This window comes from Jatropha curcas, chromosome 4 (genome assembly GCF_041381405.1).
Source record: "Jatropha curcas cultivar XTBG-Jc1 chromosome 4, XTBG_Jcur_1.0, whole genome shotgun sequence".
In the NCBI taxonomy this organism is placed as follows: domain Eukaryota; kingdom Viridiplantae; phylum Streptophyta; class Magnoliopsida; order Malpighiales; family Euphorbiaceae; genus Jatropha; species Jatropha curcas.
In genome coordinates this window covers 6,264,899-6,281,393 of record NC_143154.1, presented here as the reverse complement: position 1 = coordinate 6,281,393, position 16,495 = coordinate 6,264,899, and the positions used below count along the sequence as shown (strand labels likewise).

General features: G+C 39.2%; 1 non-coding gene across 1 annotated transcript; it reads left to right on the top strand.

The window, feature by feature from the left end:
* Positions 1-9,110: 9,110 nt before the first annotated feature.
* Positions 9,111-9,216, top strand: LOC149496778 (small nucleolar RNA R71). The gene has a single exon (XR_016320703.1). It is a non-coding gene; the product is annotated as a small nucleolar RNA R71 (small nucleolar RNA).
* Positions 9,217-16,495: the final 7,279 nt, after the last annotated feature.

The following is a 16,495-nucleotide window of genomic DNA, read 5'->3' as shown; positions in this document are numbered from 1 at the left end:
TTTAGCACAAAATCCTTTATAGGAGATCATAACTGTTTAGGCTCTTGATTTCTTCTTGATTAGGACTTCTTTTCTTCAAGAATAGGTCCAGGTCTTGTTTAGTGTGTTTAGGAAACTCCCTGAAGTCGGCCCATGTGAGAAAGGCTTGATTTGTGTGTTAAATTCACGCTGGTTCCGCCTGGGCAGCACGGGCGTGCTACATGGCACGGGCTGGGCGTGCTGTAGTCTGGAGGTCTGGCTAGTGAAGCACGGGGCGTGCTAGGTAGCACGGGCTAGTGAAGTACTGAGGCACGGGCGTGCTACAGAGCACAGGCAAGGCGTGCTCTTCTCTGGAAGTCTGTCTAGAGTTGCCATGGGCGTGCTATGCTTGACACGCCCTGGTCCCATTGTAGCACGGCCGTGCCTTTTGACACACCCTGGCCGTGCTCTCTTCTGTCTCTCCTTTGGTTTACTTGGCTTCTAGCACGGGCGTGCCTTCCAGCACGGGCTGGGCGTGCTAGAAGCTGAGTGCCTTGCATTCTAAAGTTCTTTTCTGCGCCAAATTTCTGCAATTTTCTCTTAGATCAAGCGGATTAAAGACCAAGGAAGCTTTTAAACACAATTATACTAAAAGTGATTTAAAATTAAATTAAAGAAGTAAAAACTTACTAAAAGTCTAATAAAAACTATATTAAAATCACTATAAAATTTACACTTATCAAAATTCCCCAAACTTAAACCATTGCTTGTCCTCAAGCAGAAAAAAAACTAAAAGAAAATGACTAGCTTACCATGGTTGAAGATGATCTCAATAAACTTTTCAATATATCATGATTAGCAAATAAGTGGATAGACTCAATTGTTCTCCATGCTATTCACATTTAAGCTTGTCTTTTATTTCTTGAAGAAAACATGTTCATTGAGTAAAATACAAGTTTAAAGAGATTGTCAACACTAATACGTATTCAAATTATGATAAACAGGACATGAATCATCTAAAGCATTCAAAAATAAGACAATTTATAGAGCAAAAGTGGCATTCCCATATGCAGAATTAGTCATCCTTTCTCCACGATATAAATGCATACGATTAAAAGATCAGAAGGTCTTTATTTTGGGTTGTAATGGGGCTTTCTTGGTGTAACTTTTGCTTGATCAAAGAAAGGGATAAAATGTAGACAAGAGTACAAAAGGATGTATAACATTCAAGATTCTATTTTAATTAAACTTTTTCTAGTTCTAGGGAGTGTCTTTGTTTTGAAATTTTCTTACTAGCTAGAGGCATCTTGGACAAGGTCTTTTCTTAATATTTTGGCACTTTTCTTCCTTGCCCTTTTTTTTCTATTTTTCTTGAATTCTTTTGATTGCTTTTCATGTGCCTCTTTCTTGATTCTTTCTTCTTTTCTTTATTTGCTAGTATTATTTGATGAATTCTCCCTCTTTTGTTGCTACATTCTAATTAAAAATCGAATCTTTTAATCATACAATCCTTTGTACTTAGGGTAGGAAAATTGAATTTTGGTTTTAATGGCTTGGTTTATTGAGGGTGAAGAAGAAAAATTTACGGTTTTTAGGCTTCAAAGTTGGTTTCAAGAGTCATATTTTTAATTTAGGTGGTCTAGGCTAAATATAGGTTTCAACAAAAAATTGCCTAAATCATCTCTTTCAAAACGTAAACATTTAAATTTTTCGCCTCGAAGGGATTTCTAAGTTTTGTTCTAGGAATGCCGAGGTTTAAAATACTTTAGAGTGAAACACATCTATATATCATAACTCTCATAAAAATCAGTGTTTAAAACTCTAGAAACAAATAATTTAGATCAATGAACATATTTAAATCAAAATTTCAAATTCAAAACTTAAATATGCTAGAATTGAGAATCAATTATGTTTAACACTTATTACTAGACATGAGAATCTTCAAGCTTACTTGTAATCATTCCAACCATGTTAAGCAAAAACAACAAAAATTTTAGCTAAAATTCCCTTCCCCCAATTCAATCAATCACATTGTCCCCAATGTGTATAAATTCCCCAAACTTATTTCATTACTTGAAGAAAAGCAGTAAGAGAGAAGAAGAAAAACTTACCAACATTGTATTGAACAATACAATAGAAAGGTGGTGGAAAGTGTCTTAGCTAAAGGAGCAACTAAACATTAAGAACAAAAACTACTAAGAGGTTATAAAAATCCACATAACAAATAAATAAGTTAAAAGGGAAAAACAACCACGACAATGTATTAGAACAAAAGTAACATAAACAAAAACAGAAAAGAAAAGAGAAATCCATCAATTTTCTGGTGGTGGGGGTGGCTGCAGAAACTGGAGGATGGTCTGCAGTTGTCCTTGCATGGTGTCCATCTTAGAATCAAGACTGCCATTCATGATCTCAATGGACTGGAAACGGTCTGTGATCATTGTTTCCATTCCGCTAAGGCGCGTGTCAAAGAGGTCCATTCGAGACATCATCCTTTCAAGGACTTCATCATTTGACATGTTGGATGTGCCTTGGAACGATGGGCCAGCACCCGATGTACCTGCACCAAAAGAAGAAGTGAAAGGTGAAGGGATATCCTCCTCCATGTCAGCACCGCCTGCAGCCTCGGCTTCTTCCTCATCAGAATCATTCTCTGGGGCACCTATTACTCGATATGCATCCCCAACTTTTTCAATCAACTTCATATGAATCATAACATCGACATCCAGCCTGGTACCACGCCCCCCTCCTACACTATCATAAATTGGCCTAGCCGGGTTCCAAACCTGTAGATATCTAGCAATTCGGGTTACAAAACACCCCATCATTATAGCTCCTTTGTCGGCTCGAGCCACCTTTGCAAATCTCTGGCAGAGCCAATACCCAACATTCAACAAGACTCCATTCTCAATTGCCCATAGAAAATATAGCTCATTCAAACCTAACACCCCATCACTTTCACTCCTTCCAAATATAGTATTTGACAAAAATTTATGAATATACCGCAAGGAAGGCTTTTTCAATTTTGACGCTTTCGAATATCTAGGATTATAATTTACTTCACCGGTAAATTCTTGCCAAGTATTGCGTGCACTAAAATCACTAGAAATTTGAATTTGACTATTTTCTGTGGGGAATCCGAAAATTTGGCTAATCTCATTCACAGACAGTTCAAAATCCTGGCTAAGAAGCCTAAAACGAATTTTGCTTGGTGGAGATGTAGGCAAAAACCGGATAAAAGATGAATAAGAACTTAAGAATTCTAGAGTTAATGGAGCATAAACTAAGTCCTTCATTTCAAGAAACTGTCCCCACCCTATTCGCCTAAGAGGTTCTAACACAATATCTCTAAGACCCACTTGTGCTAAAGCAGCTTCATCAATGAATCGATTCGGTAAAATAGGCCGAAGAGATAATTTTGTGTACCTTTCTTGTTGTTCTGATGAGGCAAAGTCGAAAGGAATTGCTGGAGGTGAAGGAGGTTGAGGAGCCGTGGTGGATCGCGCAGTTGGGCATTTTCGAGCGGCAACTGAGGATGCGGGTCTGCTACTTTTGTATCTAGGAGGCATGGTTGGAGATGATTATTTGAAAATTTGGTGTGGAGGGTGTTGGATTTGAGAGAGAAAGGAGAAAAAGAGAGAAAGTTTGAGAGAGAAGAGGTGACGCCTAGGGCGTGCGAGATGGACAGTGGGGCGGTTGGAGGCGTGCTCTTTAAATAGGGGCGCCAATAAATGAGGGTGTCTGATCGTGGCACGGCCGTGCTGAAAAGCACGGCCTGGGCGTGCTCTCCTCTGACCTGCAAAATGAAAGAAAGGGCGTACCTGGCACGGGCGTGCTGAAAAGCACGCCTTGGGCGTGCTCTTCTCTGACTCTCGTATTGAAAAGTGTTTGTGAATAGCACGGGCGTGCTATCTGGCACGCCGTGGGACGTGCTTGTCCCTGCCTCTCAAGTTCTTTTCGCGCTCACGCATATGAAAGTCGCGCTCACGTATTTTGCTGGCAAACTTTCTGCCTCTCAAAGGTGCTTTCTCGCGCCCGCGCATATGAATATTGCGCTCGCGCCTTCTCGCGTCTTCTGGTCCAATTGCTTCTGACACTCAGATCTGCTTGTCGCGCCCGCGTATATGAATGGCGCGCTCGCGACTTCAGCTCGCGCCCGCGTATATGAATGTCGCGCTCGCGACTTTTCTTTGCAAATCTTCTGACTCTCTTTTCTAATTGTCGCGCCCGCGCTTGTGAATGTCGCGCTCGCGACTTGGGCGTTTTCTTTGTTGAGACTTGCTTCGTAGCGCGACTTGAGCATGCCACTTAGCACGGCTAGGGCGTGCTCTCCTCTGACCTTCAAGTGTGTTAATCTCTTTTCTATGGCACGGGCGTGCTGATGGGCACGCCTGAGGGGTGCTGGCTTCACCTCTCATGGCACGGGCGTGCCACCTAGCACGGCTAGGGCGTGCTTGGTTCTGGATTTCCACTTTTTCCTACAAAAATTCTTAACTAAACAAAAGAACACTTATGGAGAAAACTTGGGATTTTGACAAATAAAATAGGGAATAAAAATAAATAAATGGATGAAAATTTAATAAAAATAGATGGGTTGTCTCCCATGAGCACTTTTGTTTAACGTCGTTAAGTTCGACGCACTTATCTTAATTTAGGCTAAGCAAGACCAATTGTAGTCTTGATGGGTTCAAAGGTTTCATTATAATAGCTTCTCAAACGTTGAGCATTTACCTTGAAACTTCGATTCGACTTACCATCCACTATTTCAATCGCGCCATGAGGAAAGATTTCCTTGATTGTGAATGGTCCAGACCACCTAGAGCGCAACTTACCAGGAAATAACCGAAGTCTAGAGTTATAGAGCAACACCTGCTGGCCTACCTTTAGATCCCTCATGATAATGCGCTTATCATACCATTGTTTAGTGCGATCTTTGTATATTTTGGCATTTTCATAAGCGTGAAGGCGCATTTCATCCATCATGTTTAGCTGTAGCAATCGCTTTTGACCAACCTCCTTTGCATTAAAGTTAAAAAATTGAATGGCCCAAAACGCCTTATGTTCTAACTCTACAGGAAGATGACAAGCCTTACCATACACCATGCAATATGGAGACATACATATAGGCGTTTTGAATGCCGTTCTGTAGGCCCATAGAGCATCGTCTAGCTTTTTGGACCAATCCTTCCTCGATTGTCCAACAGTGGTTTCGAGGATCTTTTTGATTTCTCTGTTAGTGACCTCTACTTGTCCACTGGTTTGAGGATGATATGGAGTACCTACACGATGAGTGACACCATATTTTGCAAGAAGGGAATCTAAATACTTATTACAAAAATGCTTACCTCCGTCTGTGATTATTGCTCTAGGAGTGCCATGCCTTGTGAAAATGTTTTTCTTGACGAAGCTCATTACACTTTTGGCATCGTTATTTTGAAGAGCAACAGCCTCTGCCCATTTTGACACATAATCCACCGCCACTAGAATGTATTGATTTGAATATGATGACGGAAAAGGTCCCATGAAGTCCAAACCCCATACGTCGAAAATTTCAACTTCAAGGATGCTATTTAAGGGCATCTCATGTCTCTTCGAAATATTACCTAACCTTTGACAACGATCACAAAGACGAACATAGTTATAAGCATCCTTAAAGAGATTAGGCCAATACAAACCACTTTCTAGTATACGTGCAGCTGTTTTGCTTGCTCCAAAGTGACCTCCACATTCCATTGAATGGCAAAATTTAAGGACACTTTCTATTTCAGTCTCCGGTATACATCTTCTGAAAAGCTGATCACTGTAATACTTGAACAAAAATGGCTCCTCCCAATAGTAGAATTTGATATCATGAAAAATTTTTTTTCTTTGTTGATAAGAAAAATTGGGAGGAGGAATTCTGCAAACAAGATAATTAACTATGTCAGCGTACCAGGGGGTTTGAGCATTTGCTACTAGAAGAAGTTGCTCATGAGGAAAGCTTTCATTTATTTGTAGCTCGCTTGTATCTTCTTCCCCCAATTCAAGCCTGGAAAGATGGTCAGCAACGAGGTTCTCGGTCCCCTTTTTGTCGCGAATTTCTAGGTCAAATTCTTGCAATAAAAGTACCCAACGAATGAGTCTCGGCTTTGCATCTTTCTTTTCCAGCAAGTATTTGATGGCGGAGTGATCTGTGTAGACGATTGTTTTAGCTCCAATTAGATATGCCCTGAATTTGTCAAAAGCAAAAACAATAGCCAATAATTCTTTTTCCGTAGTTGCATAGTTTAATTGCGCATCATTCAGTGTGCGACTGGCATAATAAATAACATGCAACTTCTTGTCTTTTCTCTATCCAAGCACAGCTCCTACAGCATGATCACTAGCATCACACATAAGCTCGAAAGGTAAAGTCCAATCTGGTGTAGTGATGATCGGGGCTGAGATTAACTCCTTCTTCAACCTGTTAAAAGCATCTAAACATTCTTTGTCAAAATTAAATGGAACATCTTTAACTAACAATTTGCAAAGAGGTTTAGTGATTTTTGAGAAATCCTTTATGAATCTCCTGTAAAACCCTGCATGCCCAAGAAAACTTCTTATACCTTTTACTGTGTTAGGAGGAGGTAGTTTTTCAATTACCTCAATCTTTGCCTTGTCTACTTCAATTCCTTTTTGAGAGATTTTATGCCCTAGGACAATACCTTCACTAACCATGAAGTGACATTTTTCCCAATTTAACACAAGGTTAGTATCTTCACATCGTTGCATCACTAAAGATAAATTATGAAGGCATGCATCGAAGGAAGAACCAAATACAGAAAAATCATCCATGAATATTTCAATAAATTTTTCCACCATATCAGAAAAGATGGACATCATGCACCTTTGAAAGGTTGAAGGGGCATTGCATAGCCCAAAAGGCATTCTCCTATAGGCAAAAGTGCCATAAGGACAAGTGAATGTAGTTTTCTCTTGGTCTTCAGGGGCTATAGGTATTTGGAAGTACCCTGAATAACCATCTAAGAAACAATAAAAAGGATATCCTGCAAGCCTTTCAAGCATTTGATCAATAAAGGGAAGGGGAAAGTGATCTTTGCGTGTTGCTTTATTTAATTTTCTATAATCTATACACACACGCCAACCTGTGACTGTTCTTGTGGGGATTAATTCATTGTTTTCATTAAAAATAACAGTCATACCTCCCTTCTTTGGAACAACTTGGACAGGACTTACCCAATTACTGTCTGAAATTGGATAAATGATGCCGGCATCCAAGAGTTTAATAATTTCAGCCTTAACTACCTCCTTCATGTTAGGATTCAGTCGCCTTTGGTGCTCGATTGAAGGTTTGTAGTTTTCTTCCATCAAGATTTTATGCATGCACACACTTGGGCTTATTCCTTGTAGATCTGAGATAGACCATCCTAATGCTTTCTTGTGCCTTTGTAAAACCTGCAACAACCTTTCCTCTTGATCAAGCGTTAAATGAGAAGAAATAATAACAGGAAAAGAATGGTTCTCACCTAGAAATGCATGTTTTAAATGAGGTGGAAGTTGTTTCAGTTCATGCTTAGGAAGTTCCTTTTCTTTTTCATTCAAGATGCTTGACTCATTATTTTCAACATGCAAAGTGGTCTCCACACATTCATCGACTACGTCAATTCTAAAACAGTCTCCATGATCCATAGGGAGTTTACAAGATTTAAGTACATTAAATACAATCTCTTCCTGTCCAACTCTAAGAGTCAACTTACCCTCATAGACATCTATCAATGCTCTTGCAGTTGCAAGAAAAGGTCTTCCAAGGATTAGAGATCCTTCCCTGTCCTCATCAATGTCAAGAATAACAAAATCAACAGGAAAAATGAATGTACCTACCTTCACAAGTACGTCTTCGACAATCCCTCTAGGATATTTAATTGAACGATCTGCTAGTTGCAAAGACATCCTTGTTGGCTTGAGTTCTCCCATACCTAGCATCTTAAAAACTTCATAGGACATAAGATTGATGCTAGCACCCAAATCTGCCAAAGCTTTTTCAAAGTCAAGATTACCAATGTTACAAGGGATAGAAAAACTTCCTGGATCTTTGAACTTTGGAGGCAGTTTGTTTTGGATAATCGCACTGCACTCCTCGGTTAACATTACCGTTTCTTGTTCATCAATTCTTCGTTTCTTGCTCAAGATATCTTTTAGGAATTTAGCATAGCTAGGCATTTGTGCAAGAGCTTCAACAAAAGGAATATTGATTTGAAGCTTCTTAAACACATCCAGGAACTTGAGGAAGCTCTTGTCATCTTGTGCTTTCTTTAATCTTTGTGGAAAGGGTACAGGGGGAACATATGGTTTTACCTTTTCTTTTTCCTCCAAGTCAATGATAGGCACTTTTGATTGTTCTTTTTCCTCCTTTTCTTTCCTCAGTGGTTCATCTAATTGTTTGCCACTCCTCAAGGTGATAGCCTGCACTTGTTCTTTTGGATTCTTTTCAGTATTGCTAGGTAACGTACCTTGAGGTCGAGATGCCATCATGTTTGCGAACTGCCCTAACTGAATCTCCAAATTCCTGATTGCAGCTTGCTGGATTTTATGGTTTTCTCTAGTTTCATTCATGAACTCCATGTGTGATTTGGAAAGAGCAGTGAGGAGGTCGTCATGAGATTTCTTTTCCGGAGGATGGAAACCAGGTGGTGCATTCAAGGCATTGTTAGGATTACCATAGGATAGGTTAGGATGGTTCCTTAACCTGTTGTCATATGAATTTGAATAAGGGTAATTCTTTCTTCCTTGATTCATCACATAGTTCACTTGTTCCAAAGTTTGTGGATTTAAAGAGTCCATGACACATTCTCCAATTCCATGTTGTCCATTGCACCTATCACAAATTTGCATGACAGAATTTACAGGATTAGTAGTTAACATGTCCAATTTCCTTACCATGTTATCTACCTTGGCATTAAGTGCTGTAATGGCGTCTATTTCATAGACTCCTGCAATTCTTCTCCTTTCGGTACTGTTTTGGTAATGGCTATTGCTTGCCATTTCCTCTATCAATTCATATGCTTCATCAATTCCTTTCTTTTCAAAGGATCCACCTGCAGCTGCATCTAAGGTAATTTTGATGTTAGGAGATAATGCATTATAGAAAGTTTGTACCTGTAATCACTTGGGCAAACTGTGATGGGGGCACTTTCTTAACAAGTCCTTGAATCTTTCCCAAGCTTCATACAAGCTCTCTTGATCATGATGAGCAAATGTCATTATCTCATTGCGCAACTTGGTGGTTTTGGAGGATGGAAAGAATTTAGCTAAGAATTTTTGAGCTAATTCATTCCATGTAGTAAAACTCCCAGCGGGACACGATTGTAACCAGGATCTTGCTTTATCCCTAAGAGTAAATGGAAAAGTCTTAATTTGATTGCATCTTCAGAAACACCATTTTGTTTGAATGTGTCACAAATTTCCAAAAAATTGGTGATGTGAGCATTAGGATCTTCACTAGGCAAACCTCCATATTGGATCGAGGTAGAGAGCATTTGGATAATTGCAGGTTTAATCTCAAAGTTATTAGCTTCTACCCTAGGTCTTGTAATACTTGAGGTTGTCCCATTCAGATTAGGTGTTGTATAATCCCTTAAGGTACGGATCGGATGTTGAAGTGGTGGTCCAACTATGTTTTCGTTTCTGTTTTCGTTTTTGTTGGCCATGTCTGCTTGTTGTTCGAGTTTTATTTCTCGTGTTTTTCTTGCAGCGTTGTGCCTACGACAAGTTCGCTCAATTTCCGAATCAAAGACTAGAGGTTCAGTCCTTCTCGATCTTCTTTGCATAAAACACCTGGAATAATTCTTAGGAGAAAATTAAGTAAAAATAAAAAAAAAAGTGTCTAAATTAACAACAGGGTAATTCGTATTGATATTGATATGCCAATCCCCGGCAACGGCGCCAAAAACTTGACAGCGTTTTTCGCAAGTGTACGAAATCGCAACAAGTAATATAGAGTAAGAAAGTATCGTATCCACAGGGATTGTTTATCAATTACCAAAATTATGTTAACCTATTATTATTTAGACGATGATAAAAGGAATTCGCTGTAAAGTAAATAAAATTCAAAGTAAAAGAGATCAAACACAAAATTTAGGTGAAAAGAAATCAGGGGATTAAGCTACTAGGGAATTTGATTTCATTTAATTCTATCCAGCTTATTCTATTAGTTCATTAATCAAGTTTAATTGTTCAAGTAGGAGAAAACAACCCTAAGGTTACTAACAAGCTCTCTCGATTTATTGTTAGCTATTCTAATCCAATTTAATCACCTATCTTAATAGTGAAATTAAACATGAATCAGATCATTAGGTTTTATGGTTGTTTTATGAATTCACAACTTAATACTTTATTAACTTATGAAAACCCCCCTTGAGTCAAACCATATAGTTTCCACATCAAGTTATTATTCTCAAGTAAATTATTACCTTGTTCATATCAATAACCCTTCTCCCGAATGTGATTATTGAAATAATTCAATCCAGGGGAATTTTTCTGCCCGGAAGCCTTAAGCACAATAATAAGTTATAACAAGAACAAAGAAAAATAAATCTAATATTATAAGCTGGAATCGAATTAAATTACATCAAATCCCTAGTATAAAAGTTTAGCTAGACATAGTAATTAAATTAAGCTCAATCATACTTGAATCATTCATTATATTTAAAGACAATAATAAAGAAAGAAACAAGATGAAGAGTTTAGAATAAAAACTGTATCACAACTATGTTGATGGCTTCCTTGAATCTTAGCACAATTATTTGAAGCTTGAAATCTTTGAGAAGAAGAGAATTATGTAAAGTGTTGCACAAAAAAAAAAACGAGATCCCCTACTATGAGAAGTTCCTCCCTTTATATAGAGATCCTGAAGGCAAGTCTGACTCCTTTTAGGAAAATAGAATCCTTATTTAGCACAAAATCCTTTATAGGAGATCATAACTGTTTAGGCTCTTGATTTCTTCTTGATTAGGACTTCTTTTTCTTCAAGAATAGGTCCAGGTCTTGTTTAGTGTGTTTAGGAAACTCCCTGAAGTCGGCCCATGTGAGAAAGGCTTGATTTGCGTGTTAAATTCACGCTGGTTCCGCCTGGGCAGCACGGGCGTGCTACATGGCACGGGCTGGGCGTGCTGTAGTCTGGAGGTCTGGCTAGTGAAGCACGGGGCGTGCTAGGTAGCACGGGCTAGTGAAGTACTGAGGCACGGGCGTGCTACAGAGCACAGGCAGGGCGTGCTCTTCTCTAGAAGTCTGTCTAGAGTTGCCATGGGCGTGCTATGCTTGACACGCCCTGGTCCCATTGTAGCACGGCCGTGCCTTTTGACACACCCTGGCCGTGCTCTCTTCTGTCTCTCCTTTGGTTTACTTGGCTTCTAGCACGGGCGTGCCTTCCAGCACGGGCTGGGCGTGCTAGAAGCTGAGTGCCTTGCATTCTAAAGTTCTTTTCTGCGCCAAATTTCTGCAATTTTCTCTTAGATCAAGCGGATTAAAGACCAAGGAAGCTTTTAAACACAATTATACTAAAAGTGATTTAAAATTAAATTAAAGAAGTAAAAACTTACTAAAAGTCTAATAAAAACTATATTAAAAACACTATAAAATTTACACTTATCAACATATAAGATTGGAAGGAACTAGATAGATATTCTTTAGCATTATCACTATGCAATATGCGAACAAATGTATTAAACTGAGTTTTAATTTCAGCACAAAAGGAACAAAAAATAGAGAATATCTCAGAATGAGTTTTAATTAAAAATAACCAAGTAACACGAGAATAATCATCCACAAAAGTCACAAAATACCGAAAGCCAGTTTTAGAAATAACAGGACATGGACCCCAACCATCAGAATGAACTAACTCAAAAGGGGATGAAACCCGTTCATTTACTCGAGGAACTAAAGGTAAATGATGATGTTTGGCAAATTGACAAGATTCACATTCTAAAATTGACAAAGACTGAAACTGCGGACATAACTTGTTTAAAGTAGAGAATGAAGGATGACCCAAACGATAATAAATCTCAAGAGGAGATAGACCACCAGCAGAAGCCAGAGATAACGAAACGCGTTCATCCAGAAGATAAAGGCCACCAGACTCACGTCCTCTACCAATAATCCGCTTCGTCAAAAGATCCTGAAACACACAATATGTATGATAAAATTTAACACAACAATTTAGTATATGAGTAATTTTGCTAACCAGTAGTAGATTAAACAAAAAACAAGGCAAGCAAAAAAATAGAAGACAATGGAAGAGATGGAATGGGATTGGCAGTGCTAATACACTTGACAGAAGATGTGGACCCATCAGCTAGAGTAACATGACGATTAAATAGTTCAGGTTTTTTTAATGAGGATAAGAGACTAGGGTTACCTGTCATGTGATCTGTGCAACCAGAATCAATGACCCACTCTGATGAGGTAGACATAAGACATGAAGGGGTACCTGAATTGGTAGCAGCAGCAATCGAGGAATCAGTAGACTTAGAAGAACGGTATCTAGAGAGCTCAGCATACTCCATAGCAGAAATTGTTACAGTGTTATCAGAAGAAGTAACTACAGAATCTTGAGTGGCCATATTTACCCTTGGTGGCTTATTGATCAATTTCTTGTAATACGGTTTAGTGTGACCAGGTTCATGGCAATAATGGTAGATAAGAATACTTACCTCCCGAGTAATTGGTCCATTACTACGGTTATTTCCTCCTCTTCCTCTATTTCCTGGTTGCCGAGATACCTGATGTCGACTCACAAGGGCACTATTATCAGAAGCGGAAGGGGTATGAGAACCCTCAGTACGAAGCAATCTAGCAAAAGTCTCCTCAAGAGAGGTAACATCACCGCCTGAAAGAACATGTGATTTGGCAGTTTCAAAAACCAGAGCAAGACCTGCAAGAAAACTCATCACAGCCATTTGTTCTCGCTGGGTCTGTTGAACCTTTACATCGAGACTAAAAGCAAATAAAACATTAAGGTCCTCGTAAATTTTCTTAAATTCCATGAAATAGGCTGTAGGGGGATTATCTTGCTGGTCGGCTCAACAAAATCCTTAGCAGACCTTATACATACGCGATAGATTACCTTTTCCCAAGTACAAGAATTCAAGATATTCCATTAATTCTTTAACAAACTTGCAATGATTGATTAACCCAACCACTTCACTGTCAATAGAATTGTGAATCAGGAGAAATAACTTAGCATCTTCCCTAAGCCAACGTTGTCGAGTGTCACCAGTTGGTGGATCATCAGTGAGATGATCATCTTTTTCAACACTCCGCAAATAAATTCTAATTATCTTACTCCAATCTAAATAGTTAGGCCCTTTCAATTTATATTCTGTGATTTTATTCATTGCTAGGATCAATTCAGTAATAGTAGTTTTAGAATCTGTAGGTGCAGGATTCATTATTAATAAAAACTAAACACCCTACCAGCAACGCAGAAAGAGATACCAAAAACAAATAGCCTTTCAACGCAAACAGGAGCAAACAGGAGCAAAAATAACCTGAAACGCCAAATTGATAAAACTGAGAATGCCCCTACCAAAACAACCACCTGAGTAGACTGCTGAAGTGGAAACGAAGCCAGAGAAATAATTTCGATCTCCGAAAATATCTGGACGCGCTGCCACACGCCAGCACGTGGTACTGTAGCAGAAAACAAAAGGCGGCGCATGATGCCCACACGCAGGGAATCCGGTGACTGAATTCGGATGGCACGCCGGTCGGTAGCTGGGGAAGCTTCTGAGGTAGGCGGTGAGACAAAATGGTGACCCTAGAACGGTCATTGAGACTTACAGCCGCTAGAAGTGTAATGCAAATGGGAAAAAAAATTTAACGAGCCCTTTGGCTCTGATACCATGTGAATTTAATGTGGAGAAATATTTTTTCTTACTTGTATTTCATCAATAGGGACACATATATATACACATACAAGATACTATAAACCTATTAGGAATCTAACTCCTAACAAAGTTATATTTACAACTAATCCTTAACATTTCAAACCAATTCTTCCCTTTAGGACAGTCCTTCTTGAAGTGACCATTCTTCCTACAGAAGTAGCATTTCAATTGCTTACGGATTTGGCCCTCATTAACCTTCATTGGGGCACTTTCCCTTTTCTTGCCTTTCTTCCTTGATTTGTTGTTGCTGCTACTAGCTCCATTATGAAATGTGAGATTGACAGAGTGTTCCTTCAATTTCTTTAATCTCCCTTCCTCTTGTATCAACATGGCCTTGATTTCCTGAATGTTCCATTTTTCCTTAAGGGTGTTGTAATTCACCTGGAACTGACCAAACTCAAGAGGAAGTGAGTTAATAATAAATTCAACTAAAAAGGATTCACTCACATCCATTCCCATTGATTTTAGTTTGGCTGCCAAATTCTGCATGCCAGTGTGAATACTCAAATTTTGAGGCTCGAAAAGCCTGTTTTCCCGGACTGCAAATAGTTCGGCCGGGGCGGAAGCCATTCGGGAAGTTCACCAGAACTATGCCAATATGGTACTTGAAATGTCCGAAAAATTATGAGGATCGCGGAACTGGTCCCGAAATATTTTTTGGAGGTCCGGAACTCCCGAAAAAGCCTCCAGAACGAAAAAAAGCACACGGGTCGATGTGCCCGCCCTCAGGGGTGGGCACGCCCGCCCCCATGGGGCTGGCATGCCCGCCCTCAAGGGGCAGCACGCCCGCCCCCTGAGGCGGGCAAGCCCGCCCTCGAGGGCGGGCAGGACTGCCCTCGGGTCTCCTTTTTTCCTATAAAATTGGCCCCGGGGCCTCCGTTTTTACTCACTCAGTCTGTGTTGACGGACGCTCCTTCTCCCCTATGCTCCTTGCGATTCTTTACTACTTTCTTGCATTTTAATTTAGTTTTATCGCTTTCTTGCTTTGTTAAGTGGTCATTTAAAATTAAATTAATTAAAATTCCCTTAACGAGGAGCTTAACCTGGAGTTAAGAAGCGGTCGTCGACTAAATAAGGTACATGAACTAAACTCTGCCTATTTAATTTTAGCATTTCATACATTCTTCTCTTCTACTCCCAATAACTCTACCACTGCATAAATGCATTCATAACATCTTTAGGCAAATAAACTGCCTCAATTAAATAAATTTAGGCTAAATGCCCGGTTAATAAATAATCGTGGTATTAAAGCCTAAACCCGACAATATTGGCTTAAAATACCTAGTTAATTAATAGCTATGGTGTAATCGCCTTTATTTCGAACAAATCTGGCTCAAGTCCAATTAATCAATAATTGTGGCTAAAAAAGCTTTAATTCAAACACATTTTTCCCGGCAATAAATTGCCTACATTACAATTCGGTTAATCAATTTTCGGCAAACTCATTGCCTATAAATTAGATTAACTACTTTCAGCGACAAATCGCTTAAATCAATCTTTTGGCAAAATGCCTTAAAATTAATCAACTTATTTTGGCTAAAAGCCTTAAATCAATCATTTAGGCGACAATCGCCTAGAAAATCATCTTTTGGCAAGCTGATTGCCTAAATCAACCTTTTTGGCTACAAGCCTTCAAATTAATCAATCTTTTGGCTAAAAGCCTTAAATCAATCGTTTTGGCGACAATCGCCTAAAAAATCATCTTTTGGCAAGCAATTGCCTAAAGTAAATCTTTTTGGCTAAAAGCCGCTAAAATCAACATTTTTTGGCATCAAATGCCTAAAACAATCAATTTTCAGGCAAAATGCCTAAACAAAATGCACAAAGCATACACACACTCATGCATTAAGCATACCCATTCAAAGCCCTTCAAAGAAGGCCTATCGAACTACGTCGACTTTGATCTTCCATTCAAACGGAAGTACGTAGGCACGTTTGGGATTTAACCCCGAGCGGCAAGTCAAAATCACATTTCATTGGTCTAAATCACCCTGCAAAGCATTCATTCATAGGTTAGTTCATCAGCATGACATAGTCTCGGGATCCATCTCGGGTTTGTAGACCATGCTTTAACATTGGGTTAATTAATCTAGTAATTAGGTTAATTAAAATTGGAGTCAACTTAGGGTTTTTTCCTAGTTTACCCTAAAATAATTAAACAAGGTGGCGACTCACACATCACGTGCATTTCTTCCTTAATCACATGCATCCATATGCATTTGATGTTTTGGGGAGGGGTCCACAGTTTGGCGACTCCGCTGGGGACTATGTAATTATTTTGCATAAGTGGACGACAATTGCTGCATAGACTAACCTGCCCTTCGTTAGGGTATTATGCTACTATGTTTTGTTTTACAGGGTACCTTGACATAAATCGAGTGTTCTTTCTTTAAGAATACTTGATGAGGGGAAATTTGAATTTAATTGACTAATTTGATTAAAACATTTAAATTTGTTGATTTATTTGCACGATTGAGAATCCTTTTCTCCATTGCATAAAAAATGAATTTCTTCTCTCTCTGTTCAAACTTCTGAGTCCAGATAGCAAGTAGCGCTGATCGGCAGGTCTCATTGATTATGTCGACGGACAGCCAAAGCGTCCTCCCTGTTACCGC